This window comes from Bubalus kerabau, chromosome 2, assembly GCF_029407905.1.
Source record: "Bubalus kerabau isolate K-KA32 ecotype Philippines breed swamp buffalo chromosome 2, PCC_UOA_SB_1v2, whole genome shotgun sequence".
Taxonomy (NCBI): domain Eukaryota; kingdom Metazoa; phylum Chordata; class Mammalia; order Artiodactyla; family Bovidae; genus Bubalus; species Bubalus kerabau.
In genome coordinates, this window is record NC_073625.1 from 152,623,762 (window position 1) to 152,647,678 (window position 23,917).

The 23,917-nt window shown below is 41.9% G+C and overlaps 1 protein-coding gene and 1 long non-coding RNA gene across 18 annotated transcripts in view; one reads left to right on the forward strand and one right to left on the reverse strand.

Moving 5' to 3' along the window:
- The first annotated feature begins 2,198 nt into the window (after window positions 1-2,198).
- The window catches only part of B3GALNT1 (beta-1,3-N-acetylgalactosaminyltransferase 1 (Globoside blood group)), a 33,540-nt gene continuing 11,821 nt past the window's right edge, over window positions 2,199-23,917 (forward strand). For 6 of the 17 annotated variants that reach the window (XM_055569189.1, XM_055569194.1, XM_055569195.1 and 3 more), the window contains exons 1-2: window positions 2,353-2,567; window positions 5,740-5,828. The gene's annotated coding sequence lies outside the window, so the exon portion shown is untranslated. The other 11 variants (XM_055569188.1, XM_055569196.1, XM_055569192.1 and 8 more) reach the window with 7 other exon arrangements.
- On the reverse strand, window positions 14,719-23,200 carry LOC129643951 (uncharacterized). Its single transcript, XR_008710624.1, has 3 exons — window positions 23,080-23,200; window positions 15,026-15,122; window positions 14,719-14,849 (listed from the first exon to the last, which is right to left on the reverse strand). It is a non-coding gene; the product is annotated as an uncharacterized LOC129643951 (long non-coding RNA).

A 23,917-nucleotide genomic window follows, 5' to 3' on the forward strand; every position in this document is an offset into this window, starting at 1 on the left:
AACTCATTGGAAAAGACCCTGATGCTGGGAAAGATTGAGGGCAGGGGGAGAAAGGGGCAGCAGAGGATGAGATGGTTGGATGGCATCATCAACTCAATGGATATGACTTTGCGCAAACTCCAGGAGATAGTGAAGGACAGGGAAGGCTGTCGTTCTGCAGCCCATGGGGTTGCAAAGAGTAGGACATGACTTTGTGATTGAACAACAACAATCAAACCTCTTAACCTTTCTTCAAGCTTACAGGCAAAGTGGTATCTAATTTTTTAGAGAAAAAAATGAAATGACATCAGAAGGAAAACAAAGTCAGACAAATTAAGAAAGAATCCTTTGGTTAAATAATTGGCACACACTCTTCAAAAACGTAATACCACAAAAACAGGTAGAGGGTTTATTTTCTATTTATCCTCCAATAAAACAGACAACCATAACAACAAAAGCATGCATGACTCTTTATTGGGCTATTTCTCCATAAAACCAAGACAAAACTTTTTTGAAAACTGTATAAATTTGCAAATGGGCTAGATATTCAGTTCAGTTCAGTCGCTCAGTTGTTTCCAACTCTTTGTGACCCCATGAATTGCAGCACTCCAGGCCTCCCTGTCCATTACCAACTCCCGGAGTTCACTCAGACTCACGTCCATCGAGTCGGTAATGCCATCCAGGCATCTCATCCTCTGTCGTCCCCTTTTCCTCCTGCCCCCAATCCCTCACAGCATCAGAATCTTTTCCAATGAGTCAACTCTTCGCATGAGGTGGCCAAAGTACTGGAGTTTCAGCTTTAGCATCATTCCTTCCAAAGAAATCCCAGGGCTGATCTCCTTCAGAATGGACTGGTGATATTAGGTGATATCAAATTACCAAGTTTCTTAGATGTGATTTAGTTTCTAATGTGGTTGCACTGAAGAATGTCTTTGTCTTTTTTTAGGCAAGAGACAGCATAGAAAGAAAGCAAAATGTTAAGAGTTACTCATTTCTTGGAGGAATGGACATGGGCGTTCACTGAACTACTCTTCCAGCTTTTCACACTGCAATGGTGCAGCCAAACGGTTCACAGTACAACAGAATGGGAAGCAGTTTTCAGATGGCACTACGTAAGGGTGCCAAGAGAGGAGAGGAAATACTATTCCTGTGTTAATTCAACAACCGCCACCCAGAGATGGGTACAACCAGAGGCACGCCTCAGAAACAGCACACTCAGCTCCCACGCCTCAAAGCCTCTCCATTCCTCCCAGGGAGCAGCAGTTTGGTGGGACAGACTTCCTCTGAATTCTCCAGGGCAAAGGAAGTTCAGTTCAGTCGCTCAGTCGTGTAGGACTCTTTGCGACCCCATGAATCGCAGCACGCCAGGCCTCCCTGTCCATCACTATCTCCCGGAGTTCACTCAGACTCATGTCCATCGAGTCAGTGATGCCATCCAGCCATCTCATCCTCTGTTGTCCCCTTCTCCTCCTGCCCCCAATCCCTCCCAGCATCAGAGTCTTTTCCAATGAGTCAACTCTTCACATGAGGTGGCCAAAGTACTGGAGTTTCAGCTTTAGCATCAGTCCTTTCAAAGAACACCCAGAGCTGATCTCCTTCAGAATGGACTGGTTGGATCTCCTTGCAGTCCAAGGGACTCTCAAAAGTCTTCTCCAACACCACAGTTCAAAAGCATCAATTCATTGGCACTCAGCTTTCTTCATAGTCCAACTCTCACATCCATACATGACCACTGGAAAAACCATAGCCTTGACTAGACGGAGATTTGTTGGCAAAGTAATGTCTCTGCTTTTGAATATGCTATCTAGGCTGGTCATAACTTTTCTTCCAAGGAGTAAGCGTCTTTTAATTTCATGACTGCAATCACCATCTGGAGGGATTTTGGAGCCCCCCAAAATAAAGTCTAACACTGTTTCCACTCTTTCCCCATCTATTTCCCATGAAGTGATGGGACCAGATGCCAAGAGTACTGAGCGGCATTTCACCAGAGCGCGCGACGCCAGGGACTTATGTTCACACCCTGGACCATTGTAACCCCGACGTATCCCCACCCTCCGTTTTCTATAGATTCTAAAAGGAAAACGCGCATTTCTTACGCGAGAGCAAAAGAACTCCCCAGGGTTTCTTCTTTCCTTCCTAGCTCTGTGCGGAGTGCAATAAGTAAATCCCTCCCAGATTGCCTCGAGGCCGGACATTTACGCAACTTGAAAATAGGGCTAGGAGAGCAAATAGGAGCGTGTCTTAAATCGAAATCCTTTCCGAAGTCGGCCACTACATCGACTCACCCCGGCTAGGCTCAACTGTAAATTGCCTACCTAGCAACCCGGTGCGTGACACGCAAACTGATGGCGAGGATCCAGAGCGCGCTCCCGGACCACGCGGAGGGCTGGGGTCAGATCCCCGCGCCCTCTAGCTGGGTTCGGGGCTCGCGCGTGCGTACGAGCGAGCTAGCGAGGGGCTCCCGGGCGCCGCGCGTGGTCTGCGCGCGCCCGGCCGTGCGTGTGGCTGCGGGAGGCTGCGTGTGCGCGCAGGGAGGGACAGTCCGCCGTCCGCCCGCGTCGGAGCAGGGTGCGCGCCCTGCGCGGGAGGTGAGTGTGGGCAGGGGCTCTACGGAGGCGCGGAAGCCTTGGAGAGCACACCCTCCCGCCCCGACTCCCCGGGCTGGGTGGCGGGCGTGGCCCTAGGGCCCGCTCCTTCCGCGCCGCGCCCTCTTCAGGGACACCCGGGCCGGGGCGGCTCGGCTGAGAGGCGGGCAGGGCGGTGCTCCCTACTCCTCAGGCCCTCTCCCGGAGCGCGGCTGGGGTGGAACCGCGATCAGCCGAGCCCTGGGGCTCTGGCCTCCTCGACGTTCAGCTGCCCCACAGGGTGAGCGCGGGAGATGGGGCCCCGTGGGGCTGTGGGCGACATCGCGGAGCGCCGGGCTGCGTGGTGGGGCCAGGCCGAGGCTAGAAGGAGCCCGCTGTCCTCCCTGACCCGCCCCAGGGCGCAACCCGCCCCAGCCCGTCGCCTTGGGCCGCTCAGGTGGCACATTCTAGGAGCAGCCGGTGGCTCTTTGGCCGAGTCGGCGGGGGAGGAGACGGGACGGTGTTTCGGTGTCGGATTCCCCAGCAGGCCTGGGGTAATTCATTGCCCAGACTCTGGGGAAGGGCCCAGAAGCCGAATTGTGGGAATCCCTCCCTCCCTGGGGACGGATCGGAAAGAATATGGACCTAAGAAGGATGGGCGGGCGAATTGGCAAGAGGGAGGAGGAAACCTCCAGGGGCTGGGGCTATGTGATTTTTAAGAGGCGGTCTTAGCAAGCCTACAAGTCATTTTAAAGGAAACCTTGAAGGTGTAATGGAGCCTCACTTTTTCAAGCAGTAAGTAATGATACCAGCAAGAAGCAGGAGTAGCATTCCGTAGTCCTTCTTTCTCTTCCACTTCTCACTGCTTTTCTAGGAGGGAAATTTGCAAAGCAGAGATGGTTTTCTTTCCTCTCTAGCGTTTAGGAGGTGGCTTCTTTGTCAGCCACAAGGTTTTTTTTTTTTTTTTTTTTCCTTCTGTTTTTAGAGTTAAGGAAGATTTGAGTTTGCAGTCCTCAGCTGGGAACGGCTTTGTGTTTGGCCCTTTTTTCCCCAGGCGGCTTAGACAGAGGTAGGGAGCTGAGTTTTTGCTCTCAAAATGTGTTGATGCCTGATAAAAGCATACGTTGAACCTGTATCAGTGTAGAGAAAGGAACTATTTACTATTTAGAGGTAAGAGTCTAAGACTCTTTTTTTCTCCTCAACAGAAAGTTCATTCAAACGAATGGTTGTTGGGTAATTTCAGTCCTGAAAATAAAACCTGTTATCTAGACAGCTGTTCAGTTGCTCAGTGGTGTCAGACTCTTTGCGATCCCATGGATTGCAGCACGCAGGACTTCCCTGTCATTCACCATCTCCCAGAGCTTGCTCAAACTCAGTGTCCATCAAGTCGGTGATGCCATCCAACCATCTCATCCTCCGTCATCCCCTTCTCCTCCTGCCTTCAATCTTTCCCAGCATCAAGGTCTTTTCCAATGAGTCAGTTCTTCACATCAGGTGGCCGAAGTATTGGAGCTTCAGATTCAGCATCAGTCCTTCTGGTGAATATTCAGTACTGATTTCCTTTAGAATTTACTGGCTTGATCTCCTTGCATTCCAAGCGACTCTCCAATACCACAGTTTAAAAGCATCAATTCCTCACTGCTCAGCCTTCTTCACTGTCCAACTCTCATATCCATACATGACCCCTGGAAAAACCATTGCTTTGACTAGATGGACCTTTGTTGGCAAAGTAATGTCTCTGCTTTTTAATATGCTGTCTAGGTTTGTCATAGCTTTTCTTACAAGGAGTAACCATCTTTTAATTTCATGGCTGCAGTCACCATCTGCAGTGATTTTGGAGCCCAGGAAAAGAAAGTCTGTCACTGTTTCCATTGTTTCCCCATCTATTTGTCATGAAGTGATGAGACCAGATGCCATGATCTTTGTTTTTTAAATGTTGAGTTTTAAACCAGCTTTTTCATGCTCCTCTTTTGCTTTCATCAAGGGGCTCTTTAGTTTCTCTTCGCTTTCTGCCATAAGGGGTGGTGTCATCTGCATATCTAAAGTTATTGATATTTCTCCCGGCAGTCTTTGATTCCAACTTGTGCTTCATCCAGCTCAACATTTTGCATGATGTACTTTGCATATAAGTTAAATAAGTAGGTTGACAATAATCAGCCTTCATGTACCCCTTTTCCAACTTGGAACCAGTCCGTTGTTCCATATCCAGTTCTAACTGTTGCTTCCTGACCTGCATACAGGTTTCTTAGGAGGCAGGTAAGGTGGTCTGGTATTCCCATCTCTTTCAGAATTTTCCACAGTTTGTTGTGATCCACACAGTCAAAGGGTTTAGCATAGTCAGTGAAGCAGAAGTAGATGTTTTTCTGAAATTCTCTTGCTTTTTCTATGATCCAACGGATGTTGGCAATTTGACCTCTGATTCCTCTGTCTTTTCTAAATCCATCTTGAACATCTGGAAGTTTGTGGTTCACCTACTGTTAAAGCCTAGCTTGGAGGATTTTGAGAATTACTTTGCTAGCATGTGAGATGAGTGCAATTTTGCGGTAGTTTGAACATTCTTTGGCATTGCCCTTCTCTGGGATTGGAATGAAAACTTGCTAAATTTTCCAAATTTTGAGTGCTGGTATATTGAGTGCAGCACTTTCACAATATCATCTCTTAGGATTTGAAGTAGCTCAGCTGGAATTCCATCACCTCCACTAGCTTTGTTTGTAGTGATCAAGACAGTGGCCAAATATAAATCCAGAGGAGATGCATGAAGTGATTTGAGAGCAAGGAGAAAGAGAGGATCAAAGCTTTAACAGAAATGAAAATAATGTTGATAATAGGTATAGAGCATTAATTTTATGAATTTTTTAAACATTTTATTTTGTTTGGGGATGTAGCTGATTAATAATGTTGTGATAGTTTCAGGTGAACAGCAGAGGGACTCAGACATACATATACATGAATCCATTCTCCCCCAAACTCCTCTCCCATCCAGGCTGCCACATACCATTGAGCAGAGTTCCATGTTCTTACAGGAATAGGTGCTTGTTGCTTATCCATATAGCAGTGTGTACATGTTGATCCCAAAATCCCCAACTATCCCTCCCCTTCCCCCACAACCATAAGTTCGTAGAACATTAATTTTAGATGGTATCGTGTCCAGTGTTGTTATGACTGAAATAAATTCTTTTTCTGTTCTTCTGTTCAGTAGTTCATGGCAAATCTTGTAATTAAAGCATGGAATATGGAAAACAAAACACTTCAGCTGGTACTTTAGTCTCATGTGAAATTCTACAGGTAAGCCCATCTTATTTTAATTGAGAAATTATCCATATTGGTTAAAATTGCATATAATAGTCTCCTTTATAAGATTTTAAGGATCATTTATGCAGCTGCAAGTTTTGTTGTATATTCTAATATATTTCTTTCCCTAAAAGATTCGAGGAGTTTAAAGAGTTAAGCTCAATTAAACCATTTAAGATTATATAAAGATATATGTGTGTGTGTGTGTATATATATATATATATATATAAAATCATCATAAAACACCATGGTATCTCAGGAAAACATAGCTATATGTACTAAATTTAGTGGTCATATTCAACTCAAGATCAGACTCAACTCTCTTTTTCCCTAAAAAAATACTCCATTGAATATTTCTCTCTTTTTCTTCCCTTTCACATGATTTGCCTTGTCTCTGTGTCCAGTCTCCAGCTCTGTTCTGTTCACTATTGGATAATACAGGTAGAACCCTGTTTTAGGAAATGCCTTTATCCCTTCTGCCACCATATATAATGTCCAGGCAAAATACACTTTTCTGTTGCATCTCTAACAGCTATCATCGCTCAGCCCTGCTCACTGTGTAGTAGGTACCCACGCTACAACTTCATGAATGAGATTCACAATGGGAGAGTCAAACAGGGTGCTTTTAAATGGCCTGGCACAACAGATTCAAGAGTTGCAATCTGTTTAATAGGCTCTTTGGCAAATATCTATTTTGAGTCTATGAGCATTGATTTTGTTTTAGTACACTGCTGCATATAATAAATATTGATTTGCTTTTGCAACCAGAGCTTTTGATACATTGTGAATTAGAAGAGAAGGGAAGGCATGGTAAAGCTAGAAGTGACTTGTAGGGGGTCTTCCTCCATCTTCTCCAGGTGGGCTTTGCTCATAATGTTCAGTCTGTTGTGAACCTTCCTCTACACTCTGCATTGTGTTTGAAACTTGAGGGCCAGGCAGCCCAGTCTCTGTCATAGGTCCAGCGTATTGAATGAATGAATGAAATACATTCAGATAGCTAAGGACAAGAGAAGCGGTAACTTGGTTTGACAGACAAGAGTGACAAGAGATCTGTTAATACTCCTCATCTAGGGCCACAATGGGAAGAAGTATTAACTAGAGCAGCTTTCACTGTCTATTCCTCCAACGAGTGAAGCTCTAACAAAACAGAGACAGGCAGCCAAGCTGTCAAGTCAGCCTTGGTGCTACTCTGCCTGACTTGCTACTCAGTCTTTGCTGCACTGGCTACTTGCTACTCAATCTTTGCTACACTTCCAGTTTTTCTAGCTTTTCTGGACCTGGTTATCCTGTTGCTTCTTCCCACAGGCTACTCTGTCATGTGACTCCCTCAGACTGCCCACCACTCAGGGCAGAGTTGTGTCAACTTTTTTGTACACTTTGTTCCCGGCACCAGAATCTGGAAAGGCTGTGAGGTTGGACTCTTCTATAGGCGCTGTGCTCTAGAGAAGGATCATAGCATTTAGAGTTGAACCTGAACTTGGGTTCCAGGTCCATCTGTTCTTGGGCTGCAGTGGTCTCTGAAAAAATGACATGGTGACACCCATTTTACCATGTTGTGAAATGTGCTTTGTAAATTGCTATTAAGCCCAAATGTCCACTTAACCTTAAAACAAACAAACCCTGCTGACAACATTGTAAATCAACTATACTTCAATTCAAAAAATAATTAAAAAAATGTTTTAAACCCTGCTTAAAATTCTAACATGTATTACAAATTACAAAAAGTACACTCTGTGTGTGTATGTGTGTGTGTTGGATACAGTTGCATATAGGGCAAAAGCAAAGAGAAAATTGCAAATGAAAAGCAAAGAGAAATTGCAAATGAAAAGCAAAGAGAAAATTGCAGATTGGCAGGTCCTGCTACTTTTGACTGCTCTTCAGGTCCTGCTACTTTTGACTGCTCTTCAGGTCCTGCTGCTTTTGACTGCTCTTCATCTTTCTCAGCCTAAAGATCCTACACGCCACAACTGCAGAAATCTGTAAAATACAGATGTCCTCTATCTGCAGTTCTAGGGCTTCCTCAGATACCAAAATGCATCACAAGTCCTTAAGATGGCATAATAGTTGCATATAATCCATGCACATCCTCCATATACTTTAAATCATCTCTAGGTTACTTCTAATACCTAATATAAATGTTATGTAAATGATAACATTTAGTTATGTTATTTGTAAATACAAGGTAAACTATATGTAAATAGTTGCCAGTGCACATGGCAAATTCAAGTTTTGCTTTTGGGAACTTTTTGAATTTTTTTTTTTTACATTTTTAATCAAAAATTAGTGGAGCCCATGGCTGCAGAGCGCTGTATTCCCTCCTATTGTTATCCCTACACTAAAATACCTTGTTTATAAACAGTATATGCCTTTTTTAAATATGTTTTTAAAAACCCAGGTGTCTTCTACCTCAATAGGCAGAAGACTGGAGGCTTCTACTCTAATGAGGCTGGAATGAAGGGCATTCCTCCCACACATCTGAGTATCTGAAGGTGGTACTGCTGCCACCTGCAGGGGGTGCAAGGGCAGAATGGGGCAATGGTAATGAAGCTTTAGGTATTTATACTCACTGTCTACCTCAAACTGTATAACAACCACAGAGTTAGGCTTAATATGAATGGTTTTCTTGAACTCATTGTACTTCAAATCCATTCTTAAAAATGGAACAACTTTAAACTGTTATGCAAAATGAAGCCTTTTCTATATCCTACATTTTATTTTATTTTTAACGTTTATTTATTTATTTGGCTGTCCTTGGCCTTAGTTAACGGCATGCGGGATCTAGTTCTCTGACCAGGGATCAAACCTGGATCCCCTGCATTGGGAGTGGGGAATCTTAGCCACTGGACCACCAGAGAAATCCTCTATATACTACATTTTAAACATGAATAGCAAAGTTATGGAATCTTGAAGTTGGAAGGGACCTTAGAAGTTATCTAAAATAACTTAAAATTCAGTAAGGAATTAATCTTTGAAAATTTCTGCCTACTGCTTCAAGATTTCTGTTGGTGAGGAGCAGCCCCTTCTAGTACAGTCGTCTGTACTGAATCTTCCCACTGATTTTTATCCTTAGGCTTCCATCTGCCTCCCAGAGTTATACTGATGTATTGTTCAAAGTATCTGAAAGCATCCATCATGGTCCTTCTAAGCTTTTGTTTTCCCCAGAACAGAATATGCCCCAGTTCCTTCAGCCACTACTTCATACAGTCCTTATTATGGGAGATGATAAACCCCTAACCTTCCTCTGCACTAAATCTAACTTGTCAGTTTTCTTTTTAAAATGGAACATATATGTGGCTATAGGATTATGATCCCTTTTGCCCAGACTTTTTCCTGTTTCTTGAACCTAAGAGTGTATTAGGGGTTTTAGTGTGTGTGTGTTTTGGCAGGACACATTATGGTATTAACTTGTAGAATTTCTGTAAGCATTGTCATTCATTTACAAGCACTTGGGAAATGCTTTCTGTCCTAGACATTGGGGACTCAGCAGCTGTAAAAATGAACATTGTCTGTGTTCTGCTGGAACTAGACAGGGCCTGAGAAGTATCTGGCCCACTCTCTTAAAGATTCTAATGAGAGAAGCAACGCCCAAAATTCAGTAACTTGTCCCCTTCTTCAACCCTTGGAACTAGAATCCTTGTGTCCTCAATATCCAGTTACTCCTTTACATCACCAGCTTTCTTCATATTGAGTGCACACTCAACTAAAACATTTAAGTCTTCATAACTTCGACTGCTGTTAAAATGATCTCCCATCCTTTCTTGTACAGTTGGTTCTTTGAACTCTGACACAGATCAGTAAATTTGTTTTCACCAGATTTCATCTTGCTTTGGTTCTATTCTAAGCTGTTGAAAGTTTTTTAGATTGTAATTATATCTTCTAATGAATATGCTATTTTTTCCCTGCTTTCTCCTGTCTTCAAAATTGAACATTATCTTTCAGCTTTTATTGTCTTTGTTTTTGCATTCACAGTTCTCTGATGAACATACATTTGTAATTAGAAACATTGTATATGTTTTTTAAATAATTAAATTAATTTTCACTTTGCAGAAAATAAGCAATGTTTTTGTACCCCAGGGAAGAATATCAGATTATTTTGGCTTAAATAATTATACCATTGCCATAATGCTCTTTTCCATTTCCCTGGAACCCTTGTATTTGACCTGATCCCTCCACCCATGCCTCCAGTTTATTTTCTTGTACCCAGCATGTTTCTGATGCAAAATGAAAGGTCCATACCTGCATGAATTGTTAGTTATTATTTTTGACTGTTATTAATAACTCATATGTCAGGTTTTGAGAATGGGCATCTTGAGTCTTGCTGTATAAAGATGGTAAGGCTGTGATGCCACTTTACTGTTTCTCTCAAGGTTCAGTGATTAGAAGATGTTTCACCCCACTCAGGGTAGCTCTGGTCATGAGGGTTGCAGCAGATGCCCGAGGATAGGAAGGGCAGTGGCCAGGAATGTGAGGTTTGGAGTTCTATTTGATTTTGGTTCTACCTGTGTTTGTATCTGTGTTTACCTTTGTTTATAGCCTGTGACTTTGGGCAAGATATCAAGTCTTCCCTAAGCCTTAGTTTACTCACCTGTTAAATGTGAACAGTAAAGGTCCTAAAAGCTCCTTAAATCATAGACTCTCTTGAAGATGACATGACTTAGTGCCTGGTGCTCTTCCCACAGTTGGGACACCCAGGGCCAGCGTATCGTGTGGACACCTGCCTACATAGATTGCACACGGTATCTGAATAAACAGATAACTGATTGAACTGCCAAGCTCTTTTTACCTTTCTGTTGGAGTATGGTGTGCAAAAAGAAAAGTGTACAAGTTAGAAGATAAATTATTAGAGTGACCACACCTGTAGCCACCATCTAGATACAGAAATAGCACATGGCCAGCACCCCTAAAGGTCCTCTCCAGACTCTCTCAATTGTATTTCCTCCCTCTCCTCAGGGGTTACCACTGTCCTGAATTCTAACACCATAGATTACTTCTTGGAGAAGGCAATGGCAACCCACTCCAGTACTCTTGCCTGGAAAATCCCATGGACAGAGGAGCCTGGAAGGCTGTAGTCCATGGGGTCGCTGAGGGTCGGACACGACTGAGCGACTTCACTTTCACTTTTCACTTTCATGCATTGGAGAAGGAAATAGCAACCCATTCCAGTGTTCTTGCCTGGAGAATCCCAGGGACGGGGGAGCCTGATGGGCTGCCGTCTATGGGGTCGCACAGAGTTGGACACGGCTGAAGTGACTTAGCAGCAGCAGCAGATTACTTCAGCCTGCTTTTCAACTTTGTGTAAACAGCATCATAATGTCTCTTCTTCAGGCACCTGGCTTCTTTAGCTCACCATTATGGTTGAGAGATTCTCCATGGTGTCATGGGAGGTTGTAGTTTGTCTTCATTTTGCATAAAGTGCTATTCTCTAAATTTCTTTCTCCTATCATGGGTTGTTTCCAGGTTGGGGCTGTTATGAATAGTGTGCTATTAAGAACTTTCATGAACATTTTTGGGTGTCCTTAAACAGACGTACCCATTGTTGCCTGTTCTACCTGAGGTATAGTAGCCATGTCATTGGGCTACTCAGTTGTATCTCAGTGAAGATTTTTCAGTTTCCATTAATTGAATCAGTTTGTTCAGCTTTTTGTTTTTGTTTTTATTTCAACTATTTAAATATTTATTTGTTAAATTATTAAAATTAGTTTCACAATTCAGTGAATACAAGATGTTCTAGGACAGGATTTCCCGAAATGCAAAATTCTAGTCTTGCCAGAGGCTGTGAAATTTAAAATAGGTTCTTTGTTCAGATAAGTTTGAGAAACGTTGCACAACATATCCTCTTCTCAGAAAATGTACATTAATATGTTAAGAACTCTGAAAAACTCTCCATATGTACACTACTGTGTGTAAAATGGATAGCTAGTGGGAAGCTCTGTACAGCCCAGGGAGTTCAGCTCGGTGCTCTGTGGTGACCTATGAGAGTGGGATAGGGGGTGGGAGGGAGGTTGAGGAAGTGACAGTCTCTAAGTTATGTCCAACTCTTTGCAACCCCATGGAATATATGGTCCATGGAATTCTCCAGGCCAGAATACTGGATTGGGTAGCCTATCCCTTCTCCAGGGGATCTTCCTGAGCCAGGAACTGAACCACAGTCTCCTGCATTGCAGGTGGATTGTTTACCAGCTGAGCTAAAGTTGAGGAGATAGGAGATATATGTATAGTTATAGCTGATTGACTTTGTGGTATACCAGAAACCAATACAATTGTAAAGCAACTACACCCCAATAAAAAAATAGTAATAATAGTTTGAACGAAAAAAAAAATAGTTTGAATGATTTCCAGTCTTTTTGTCACAGCCCTTGTGAGGTTCTGTAACCCCTGAAGGTAAGACACAGATACAGCCATCTTTGGCTGCCATAAAGTCCTATGCTTAATAACTGAGGCACCAGTTCCTTCTCTGAGGATGGTGGTTTGGATATTTAAAGTATTTGCATACTTAATAATCTAGAAGCTGACCACTGTTTTGTCTCTGGAGGTTTTCTGGGCTTTTCTATCATTTGAGATTTGTCTTCAGCTGTCGTAGTGATGATAATGCTGAGTTGCTTCAGTCATGTCCGACTCTGCAACGCTATGGGCTGTAGCCCACCAGGGTCAGGCTCCTCTGTCCATGGGATTCTCCAGGCATGAGTACTGGAGTGGGTTGCCATTTCCTTCTCCAAGGGATCTTCCTGACACAGGGATCAAACCCGAGTCTTTTATGTGTCCTGCTTTGGCAGGTGGTTTTTTACCACTAGCACCCCCTGGGAAGCTGTCGTACTCCAACCACCAAATCAACAAGTAATTAGTGGTAACCTGCTGTGTACCCAGCATTGTGCTAGACTTGTGAGACAGAGAAGATGGTTTGCTTAGTGTAAATTATTTAGAGTCTAGTTGGTGAATGCCTGTGCAGTTAATACAATCACAAGTTTATTTTTTTTTAAATGGAAAGTATTTTAAAATTATAATTTATTTCTTGACGGTGAAAAGTGATATTATTATTTAAGAAGTCAGTAATAAAATCATAGTGTCCATGTTGGGCCCTTTTGTGTTTTTCTATGCATTAATGTTTTAGGTTTTTCTTTCTGTCCCTGTCTTTGGGCATGGGGTTTAGAACAGTGTCAGTGTTCATCAAGCCTCCTGCTCAGCCTTCCTAAGTTGCCCCAGCTGTCACAGTATAAGCTGCTTCCAGAGCTTAGGTGGGGCCAGCTGGATTTCTGCAGCATTACAGTATAGGCCTTTGTCTGCATGGCTGGATGTCATTTACCTTCAGAAACTGCTGAGTGCCCCAGTGCTGACTGGTTAATTCATGCTCCCCACGTAAACCTCATAATAACCAAATTGGTATCAATGCTTGATTTATATCTGGAAGAAGATGCTTTTGAGAAGTTAACTTCTCCAAGGTCACGCAGCCATTAAGTGCTGCAACCAAGATGGACAGTGAGCCGTCTAATTGCATTTTTGTTATTTTTTTTCCTGTTTTGATAATTTGAAATACAAAGAAAACTATGAACATAAGAGAAAACCTGCATGTCTATCACCCTGGGTTAACAACTGCTAATACTTTATAGTATTTGTGTCTAATCTACTTTTTCCCATGTTTCCCACATGCCTCCTTCATTTTTTCATAGTAACACCCACACTGCTTAGTGTGGAAGGTGTTCCTTTAAAAAACAGTTTTATAGCTGCTTCTAAAAACTCGCTCTTTCCCGTGTACAGTTTACAACTGTTTATCTAAATGGTATTATATATGGTGTATATATAATGGTGTAATCATTCAACTTATATTTTTACTCAACATTTTAATTTTGAGAACTGTTCAAATGAACACACTATGTGCAAATCCAGTTCATTTCTTTTAACTGTCTTGTCGGATTCCACTGAAAGACACACAGGTTTTATCTGTTATCTTTTGTTCATTGTTTAGTTGCTAAGTTATCCTTATTGGTTTTTTGTTTTTCATTATTTTCTATCTTATTATTCCTTTTATTTTCTTAGTAGTAACATCGGAATTTTTTGAACTTCTTGTACTCAGATCATTTATTTTCAATCTGTTTTTTAAAATAGTGAAAGTGAAAGTTGCTCAGTTGTGTCCAACCCTTTGCTTCTCTATCCATGGAATGCCCCAGGCAAGAATTCTGGACTGGGTTGAAGTGAAGATTCTCTTCTGCAGGGATCAAACCTGGGTCTCCCACATTGCTGGCAGATTCTTTACCATCTGAGCCATTATGTTATCTGTTAATGCTGATGAAAGAAGACATACTAAAAAAAGTCTTCATAACATTTTATTTCATTTTTGTGCTTTCTGGTAAAGACAAAACTATAGGGATGAAAAAATCAGTTGTCGCCTGGGGATTGGGGGAAGAATTGATTACAAAGGAACGCTAGTAGATTGTTGTGATGGAGCTGTTTGGGATCTTGATTGTGTTGGTGGTTACATGAGCATCAAAACTTACAGAATAGTACAATAAAAATGATGAACTTTATGTAAACTATATGCCAGTGAAAATATATCACATGGATACAAAAAATACAGAAAGTAATACTACTTTTTTTTGAAAAAAGTACGTTATTTTTAAAAGTTAATTTTCTGTAAGGATTGTTTTAGTTATACCCAGTGCATTCTTATAAGCAGCACTTTTTTAAATGGGGAGGGAAAAATTTTATTTTCCTTGTTTTGAATTGTAATGTATTCAAGTATCAAGAATCAAAATGATATTTAAAATATGTATAAGTAATGATGTAATATAACAATATAATATTACAGTTAGTAGTTATAATATTAGTGGTGATGGTTTAGTCCCTAAGTCATGTCTGACTCTTGTAACTCCATGGAGTGTAGCCCCCCAGGCTCCTCTGTCCATGAGATTCTCCAGGCAAGAATACTGAAGTGGGTTGCCACTTCCTTCTCCAGGGGATCTTCCCCACCCAGGAATTGAATCCCGGTCTCCTGCATTGCAGGCAGATTCTTTCCCAACTGAGCTATAAGGGAAGCCCCATAATATTAGTAATTAATTGTTACTAAATTACATTGTTACTTAGTAATTGCATTGTTAATGTAAAAGTAATATTACAAAGTAATACAAAGTTGGATTGAGTAATCTAACAAAGTGATAGCAAGTAGTGTAACAAAGGAGTACAAAAAGGAGTGCTCTCACCTTTCTTTCTTCTCTACCCTGTTCCTCTCTGTTCACTATATGTGTATCTGGACTGTTTTTCTTATGTACATACAAATGTTTGCTCTCTTTCTTCTTCCTTTGTAACACAAAAGTTAACATAAACATTGTTCTATACTTCTTCACTTATATATATTCCATGTCAGTTCTTAGAGAATACGGGCTTCCCAGGTGGTTCAGTGGTAAAGAATCCACCTGCCAATGGAGGAGCCGCAGAAGACGCAGGTTTGATTCTTGGGTCGGGAAGATGCCCTGAAGGAGGAAATGGCAGCCCACTCCAGCGTTCCTGCCTGGAGAATCCCATGGACAGAGGAGCCTGGTGGGTTACAGTCCAGAGAGTCGCAAAGAGTCAGACACAACTGAGCACAAGCATATTGAATATAGTTCTCTGTTATGTAGTAAGCCCTTGTTGTTTATCTGCTTTACATATAGTTGTTTGTATCTGCCAGTCCCAGACTCCTCATTTATCTCCTATCCCTCTTCCCCTTTGGTAATCATAAGTTTGTTTTCTATGTCTTTGAGTCTGTTTCTGTTTTGTAAATAAGTTCATTTGTATCCTCTTTGAGATTCCACATATAAATAATGCCAGATGGTATTTGTCTTTCTCTGACTTCACTTAGTGTGATAATCTCTAGGTCCATTCAGGTTGCTGTGGTTAGCATTATTTTATTCTTCTTTACGGCTGATAATTGTCCACATTTTTTTTTTAATTCATTCCTATTTTGGTGGACATTTAGTTTGCTTCCATGTCTTGGCTATTGTAAATAGTGCTGTTATAAACACTGGGCTTCATGTATCTTTTCAAGTTAGAGTTTTTTCTGGGTATATGCCAAGGAGTAGAGTTGCTGGATCATATTGTAACTCTAGTTTTAGTTTTGTGAGGAAGTTCCATGCTGCTTTCTATAGTGGCTGTACCAATTTGCATTCCCACCAACAGTATGGAGAGTTCCCTTTTCACTATACCTCTTCAGCATTTGTTACATATAGACTTTTTAATGACCTGTTGAAGCGATACCTAATTGTAGTTTTGATTTGCTGTTCTTTAATAATTAGCAAAATTGAACATCTTTTCATGTGCCTGTTGGCCATCTGTGTGTGTTCATTAGAGAAATGTCGATTTAGGTCTGCCCATTTTTGGATTGCATTTCCTTTTTTGTTATTGAGTTGTGTGAGCAGTTCGTGTATTTTGGAAATTAAGCCCTTGTCAGTTGCATCATTTGCAAATATCTTTCTCAGTCTTGGGTTTGTCTTTGCATTTTGTTTACAGTTTCCTTTCTTTGCAAAAACTTGTAAGTTTAATTAGATCCCATTCATTTATTTTTGTTTTTATTTCTATTGCCTTAGGAGACAGACCTAAGAAAATATTGCTACAGTTTATGTTAGAGAATGTGTTGCCAGTGTTCTCTTTTAGGAGATTTATTGTGTCATGTCTTGGGCTTCCCTTGTGGCTCAGCTGGTAAAGAATCCACCTGCAATGTGGGTAGACCTGGGTTCAATCCCTAGGTTGGGAAGATCCCCTGGAGAAGGGAAAGGCTACCCACTCCAGTATTCTGGCCTGGAGAACTCCATAGATTACAGCCCATGGGGTTGCAAAGAGTTGGTCATGACTAAGCAACTTTCACTTCACTTATATTTAAGTCTTTAAGCTGTTTTGAGTTGTATTTTGGTGTATGATGTGAGGGAGTATTCTAATCTCTTTGGTTTACATGCAGCTTTCCAGCTATCTCAACACAATTTGCTGAAAAAACTATATTTCCTCCATAATATATTTTATTCTTGCTTCCTTTGTCAAAGATTCAACAACCATAGGTGTATGGATTTATTTCTGGCTCTCTATTCTGTTCCATTGATTCATATATCTATTTTTGTGCCAATACCATGTTGTTTTGAACATTGTCACTTTGTAATATTGCCTGAAGCCTGGGAGGGTTAAGCCTCCAGTTTTGATCTTTTTCCTCAGGATTGCTTTGGTAATTCTGGGTCTTCTGTGAGTCCATATAAATTTTAGGATTATTTGTTCTAGTTGTGTAAAAAATGTCATGTGTAATTTAACAGAGATAACAGTCCTGTAGATTGCTTTGGGTATGGTCATTTTAACAATATTAATTCTTCCCATCCAAAAGCATGGGCTTTATTTCTTTGAATCAGCCTCAGTTTCTTTTAGCAATGTCTTATAATTCTCCACCTGTAAGTCTTTAACCTCCTTGGTCAAAGTTTTTTTGTTTGTTTTTGATGTGATTTTAAAAGTTACACTGTCAGTGTGAAGAAATGCAAGTCTCCCACATTGCAGGCAGATCCTTTACCAACTGAGCCACCAGGGAAGCCCAGTGTAAAGAAATGCAGCAGATTTCTGTATGGTAATTTTGTATCCTGTTACTTTACTGAGTTTGTTTATCTAGTAGTTTTTGTGTGGCGTCTTTAGGGTTTTCTATATATAGAATCATGTCATCTGCCTATAATGACAGTTTTACCTCTTCCCTTCTAATCTGGGGACTTCCCTGGTGGCTCAGACAGTAAAGCGTCTGTCTGCAATACAGGAGATCCGGTTTCAATCCCTGGGTTGGGAAGATTCCCTGGAGAAGGAAATGGGAGCTCACTCCAGTATTCTTGCCTGGAAAATCCCATGGACCGTGGAGCCTGGTAGGCTACCATCCATGGGGTCGCAAAGAGTTGGACATGACTGAGCGACTTCACTTTCACTTTTCTAATCTGGATACCTTTTGTATCCTTTTCTTGTCTGACTGCTGTGGGTAGAACTTCCAATACTATATTGAATAGAAGTGGTGAGACTGGGCATCCTTGTCTTATTACAGATTTTAGTGAGGGATGGCTTTTAGCTTTTCACTGTTGAGTATTATGTTGACTGTGGGCTTGTAATAAACAGTTTCTATTATATTGAGATGTGTTCCCTTAACACCCACTTTGATAAAGAGTTTTTGTCATGAATGGATGTCGAATTTTATCAGATGCTTTTTCTGCATCTGTTGAAATGATTATGTGGTTTTCTCTTTTCTTTTGTTGATGCGGTGTATCACATTGATTGATTTGCGTACATTGAGCCATCCTTGTGACTTGGGGATAAATCCAATATGATTATCTCATATGATCTTTTTCTTGGATTTGATTTGCTAATTTTTGTTGAGAATTTTTGCATCTGTATTCATCCAAGATATCAGCCTGTAATTTTCTTTTTTGGTATCATCTGGTTTTGGTATCAGGGTGATATGATGACTTAAGTTCTTCTTTATATGTTTAGTAGAATTCCCCAGTGAAGCCACCTCCATGTTCTGAATTCTTAAATAAAGTGTTATATAGCCTGTGTCAGTACTTTCTTTTTATAGCTGAATAGTATTCCATTGTGTGGATTCTCAGTTAACATTCAGTTCAGTTCAGTTGCTCAGTCGTGCCCGACTCTTTGCAACCCCATGAGTCGCAGCACGCCAGGCCTCCCTACCATCACCAACTCCCGGAGTTCACTCAGACTCATGTCCATCGAGTCAGTGATGCCATCCAGCCATCTCATCCTCTGTTGTCCCCTTTTCCTCTTGCCCCCAGTCCTCCCAGCATCAGAGTCTTTTCCAATGAGTCAACTCTTCATATGAGGTGGCAAAGTACTGGAGTTTCAGCTTTAGCATCATTCCTTCCAAAGAAATCCCAGGGCTGATCTCCTTCAGAATGGACTGGTTGGATCTCCTTGCAGTCCAAGGGACTCTCAAGAGTCTTCTCCAACACCACAGTTCTAAAGCATCAATTCTTCGGCGCTCAGCCTTCTTCACAGTCCAACTCTCACGTCCATACATGACCACTGGAAAAACCATAGCCTTGACTAGACAGACCTTTGTTGGCAAAATAATGTCTCTGCTTTTCAATATGCTATCTAGGTTGGTCATCACTTCTCTTCCAAGGAGTAAGCGTCTTTTAATTTCATGGCTGCAGTCACCATCTGCAGTGATTTTGGAGCCCCAAAAAATAAAGTCTGACACTGTTTCTGCTGTTTCCCCATGCATTTCCCATGAAGTGATGGGACCAGATGCCATGATCTTCGTTTTCTGAATGTTGAGCTTTAAGCCAACTTTTTCACTCTCCACTTTCACTTTCATCAAGAGGCTCTTTAGTTCCTCTTCACTTTCTGCCATAAGAGTGGTGTCATCTGCATATCTGAGGTTATTGATATTTCTCCCAGCAATCTTGATACCAGCTTGTGCTTCTTCCAGCCCAGCGTTTCTCATGATGTACTCTGCATACAAGTTAAATAAGCAGGGTGACAATATACAGCCTTGCCATACTTCTTTTCCTATTTGGAACCAGTCTGTTGTTCCATGTCTACCGGGGTCCAGCCCCGGTTGGATCCAGGGGTTCCCTCAGGAGAACTGCATCAGCGAAAGGATAGCAAAGGGGAGGGAAAGGGGAAAGAGGCTTGATCTCACTGGTTTACGCGGAAAGCCAATAAAGCCCATGACACCGGACTTGCACTGACCACGGAGGCCACAGGAGCCCTCTCGAATAGCTGAAGGTGCCCCACCTTAAGCACCTTCTCGAGTGGGTCTTAGAAGCCAGGGCAGGTAAGTGGTCTCAGAGGGCCCCCACGCTCCAATTAGTCATCCTGAAGGAAGAACAGAGAAGAATAGGAGAGAAAAGGAAACAAGAACGACACAGGGAGACCAAGCCTGATGAGCAAGGTCCATAGCTTTATTTTCAAAAGGAGCTTTTATACCCTAAATTGTACATAGAGGATAATAGGGGGTGTAGAGTCATGCAAGGTCAGCAGTCCTTGACCCTTATCGAAACCAGGCTTTCTTTCTGCAAACTTATAATATACAAAGGCTTTAGGTGATTTACATCATCTTCTGGTCAGGAGGCCTGTTAACATTTTTCTTCTGATAAAGGTTGGTCAACCAGAAAAACTTATTTTCTCCAAAGGTGATTTTTCTAAAGTTTGGTACCACTCCCTGAAAGCACTAGATAGAGTTGCATTCCTATCGGGCAAAGGTGCAGTGGGGGATAACAAGGAAATAATTTATTGACTCAAGAGTCTAAGGTTGTTAACATCAAAGCTACTACTTATGTTTCTATATACCAACTATATTAATCAATACACTCCCAAGGACATAGTGGGTAAGGGATACGGAAACTTGGCAGCAAGCATTAGCTCAACAAAGAAATCCTCTACTAGTTCTATTCTAATAATTTTAACTCTCCAAGAAGCTCTGCATTGTTAGAATATTTTAAGCTTCCCGTGCCTCTCGTGGTTCGGAGGCTGTGAACAATCACATGCGTAGCTGTAGGAGTCCGGAAACCTGTCAGGCAAGTTAGAAAGCTATCCGAGGGATTTGCATTGGAACACACCTATTGAACCCAGGAGACTTATTAACTACAGCTCTAAGTTGATTTCCTTCAGAGAAAGGTGGTCGGGGATAGCCCCCCGTTAAAATTAGAGGAGTTGATGAAAGTTGTAAAATAGTAAAACAGATTCTGGTTTTGGGGTAGATGCTCAGACAGGTCCAGGGGGCCCCGTCGAGTCCTGACTTGCCTTGCCCATCAGGCCTCTCCCACATGACCTTGTCATGGGTGGGAACTCCCGTGCTGGCTCCCGGCACATGTCCAGCTCTAACTGGTGCTTCCTGACCTGCATATAGGTTTCTCAAGAGGCAGGTCAGGTGGTCTGCTTTCCCATCTCTTTCAGAATTTTCCACAGTTTATTGTGATCCACACAGTCAAAGGCTTTGGCATAGTCAATAAAGCAGAAATAGATGTTTTTCTGGAACTCTCTTGCTTTTTCCATGATCCAGCAGATGTTGCAATTTGATCTCTGGTTCCTCTGCCTTTTCTAAAACCAGCTTGAACATCAGGAAGTTCATGGTTCACATATTGCTGAAGCCTGGCTTGGAGAATTTTGAGCATTACTTTACTAGCGTGTGAGATGAGTGCAATTGTGTGGTAGTTTGAGCATTCTTTGGCATTGCCTTTCTTTAGGATTGGAATGAAAACTGACCTTTTCCAGTCCTGTGGCCACTGCTGAGTTTTCCAAATTTGCTGGCATATTGAGTGCAGCACTTTCACAGCATCATCTTTCAGGATTTGAAATAGCTCAACTGGAATTCCATCACCTCCACTAGCTTTGTTCGTAGTGATGCTTTCTAAGGCCCACTTGACTTCACATTCCAGGATGTCTGGCTCTAGGTGAGTGATCACACCATCGTGATTATCTGGGTCATGAAGCTCTTTTTTGTATACAGTTCTTCTGTGTATTCTTGCCACCTCTTCTTAATATTTTCTGCTTCTGTTAGGTCCATACCATTTCTTGTCCTTTATTAGCCCATCTTTGCATGAAATGTTCCCTTGGTATCTCTAATTTTCTTGAAGAGATCTCTAGTCTTTCCCATTCTATTGTTTTCCTCTATTTTTTTGCATTGATCGCTAAGGAAGGCTTTCTTATCTCTTCTTGCCATTCTTTGGAACTCTGCATTCAGATGCTTATATCTTTCCTTTTCTCCTTTGCTTTTTGCTTCTTTTCTTTTCATGGCTATTTGTAAGGCCTCCCCAGACAGCCATTTTGCTTTTTTGCATTTCTTTTCCATGGGGATGGTCTTGATCCCTGTCTCCTGTACAGTGTCACCAACCTCCATCCATAGTTCATCAGGCACTCTATCATATCTAGTCCCTTAAATCTATTTCTCACTTCCACTGTATAATCATAAGGGATTTGATTTAGGTCATATCTGAATGGTCTAGTGGTTTTCCCTACTTTCTTCAATTTAAGTCTGAATTTGGCAATAAGGAGTTCATGATCTGAGCCACAGTCTGCTCCTGGTCTTGTTTTTGTTGACTGTATAGAGCTTCTCCATCTTTGGCTGCAAAGAATATAATCAATCTGATTTCAGTGTTGACCATCTGGGTGATGGTGATGTCCATGTGTAGAGTCTTCTCTTGTGTTGTTGGAGAGGGTGTTTGCTATGACCGTGCATTTTCTTGGCAAAACTCGATTAGTCTTTGCCCTGCTTCATTCCATATTCCAAGGCCAAACTTGCATGTTACTCCAGGTGTTTCTTGACTTCCTACTTTTGCATTCCAGTCCCCTGTAATGAAAAGGACATCTTTTTTGGGTGTTAGTTCTAAAAGGTCTTGGAGGTCTTCATAGAACCGTTCGGCTTCAGCTTTCTTCAGCATTACTGGTTGGGGCATAGACTTGGATTACTGTGATATTGAATGGTTTGCCTTGGAAACGAACAGAGATCATTCTGTCGTTTTTGAGATTGCACCCATGTACTGCATTTCAGACTCTTTTGTTGACCATGATGGCTACTCCATTTCTTCTGAGGGATTCCTGCCCACAGTAGTAGATATAATGGTCATCTGAGTTAAATTCACCCATTCCAGTCCATTTTAGTTCGCTGATTCCTAGAATGTTAACGTTCACTCTTGCCATCTCTTATTTGACCACTTCCAATTTGCCTTGATTCATGGACCTGACATTCCAGGTTCGTATGCAATATTGCTCTTTACAGCATCGGACCTTGCTTCTATCACCAGTCACATCCACAGCTGGGTATTGTTTTTGCTTTGGCTCCATCCCTTCATTCTTTCTGGAGTTATTTCTCCACTGATCTCCAGTAGCATATTGGGCACCTACTGACCTGGGGAGTTCCTCTTTCAATATCCTATGATTTTGCCTTTTCATACTGTTCATGGGGTTCTCAAGGCAAGAATACTGAAGTGGTTTGCCATTCCCTTCTTCGGTGGACCACATTCTGTCAGACCTCTCCACCATGACCTGTCCGTCTTGGGTGGCCCCACGGGCATGGCTTAGTTTCATTGAGTTAGACAAGGCTGTGGTCCTAGTGTGATTAGATTGACTAGTTTTCTGTGATTATGGTTTCAGTGTGTCTGCCCTCTGATGCCCTCTTGCAACACCTACCATCTTACTTGGGTTTCTCTTCCCTTGGGCGTGGGGTATCTCTTCACGGCTGCTCCAGCAAAGCGCAGCCACTGCTCCTTACCTTGGACAGGGGTATCTCCTCACTGCCGCCCCTCCTGACCTTGAACGTGGAATAGCTCCTCTAGGACCTCCTGCGCCCACGTGGCCACCGCTCCTTGGACGTGGGGTAGCTCCTCCCGGCCGCCAACCCTGGCTTCGGACGTGCGGTAGCTCCTCTCGGCTGCTCCTGTGCTGTTGCAGCCTGGCACTCTCGGCTGCGCCCTGACCTTGCATGCAGGGTAGCTCTTCTCGGCTGCCACGCCTGACATTATCACACCTAACAAAATCAGTAATCCTTTTTGCATCACCTAATATCTTAATCGTCTTCAATTTCTCCAAGATCCAGTCTGGGATCATACATTGCGATTGTGTACATTCCCTTAATTTTCTTTACTCCAGAGTCATTCCTTGTTTTATGGGATTGACTAGCTGCAGACACCATGCTAGTTATCAAAGAATACTCCTGGGTTTGTTTGAGTGTTTCCTTGTGGAGTTCTTAGCTTTTTCTTCTGTCTTCTGTATTTCATATAAAATGTGATTAGATTCCTGTTAAACATTTTGGCTAGGATGTACACTTCATTGTATCTCATTGGGAAACATATGATATGTGTTTCATTATTTATAATGCTGAGATTAATGATTGAATGAGAGTGGTAGCAGTTTGATTCCTCCATTGTGAATTTTATCTTTTTTCAGTCCTTACAAGTAAAGAAGTAATCTTTGTTGTATTACTTTGGTATCATACAATGCCTAATTCTCCATCAGTCTTTTGTTTGATAATTAAAACACTGATTGATAATCATTGCCTTAATCAGTAATTTCATGAAATATTGCAACATAATAATTTTCTTATTCTGTCATTCTACCTACATTCATAATTGTCATTTTTCTATAAAGAA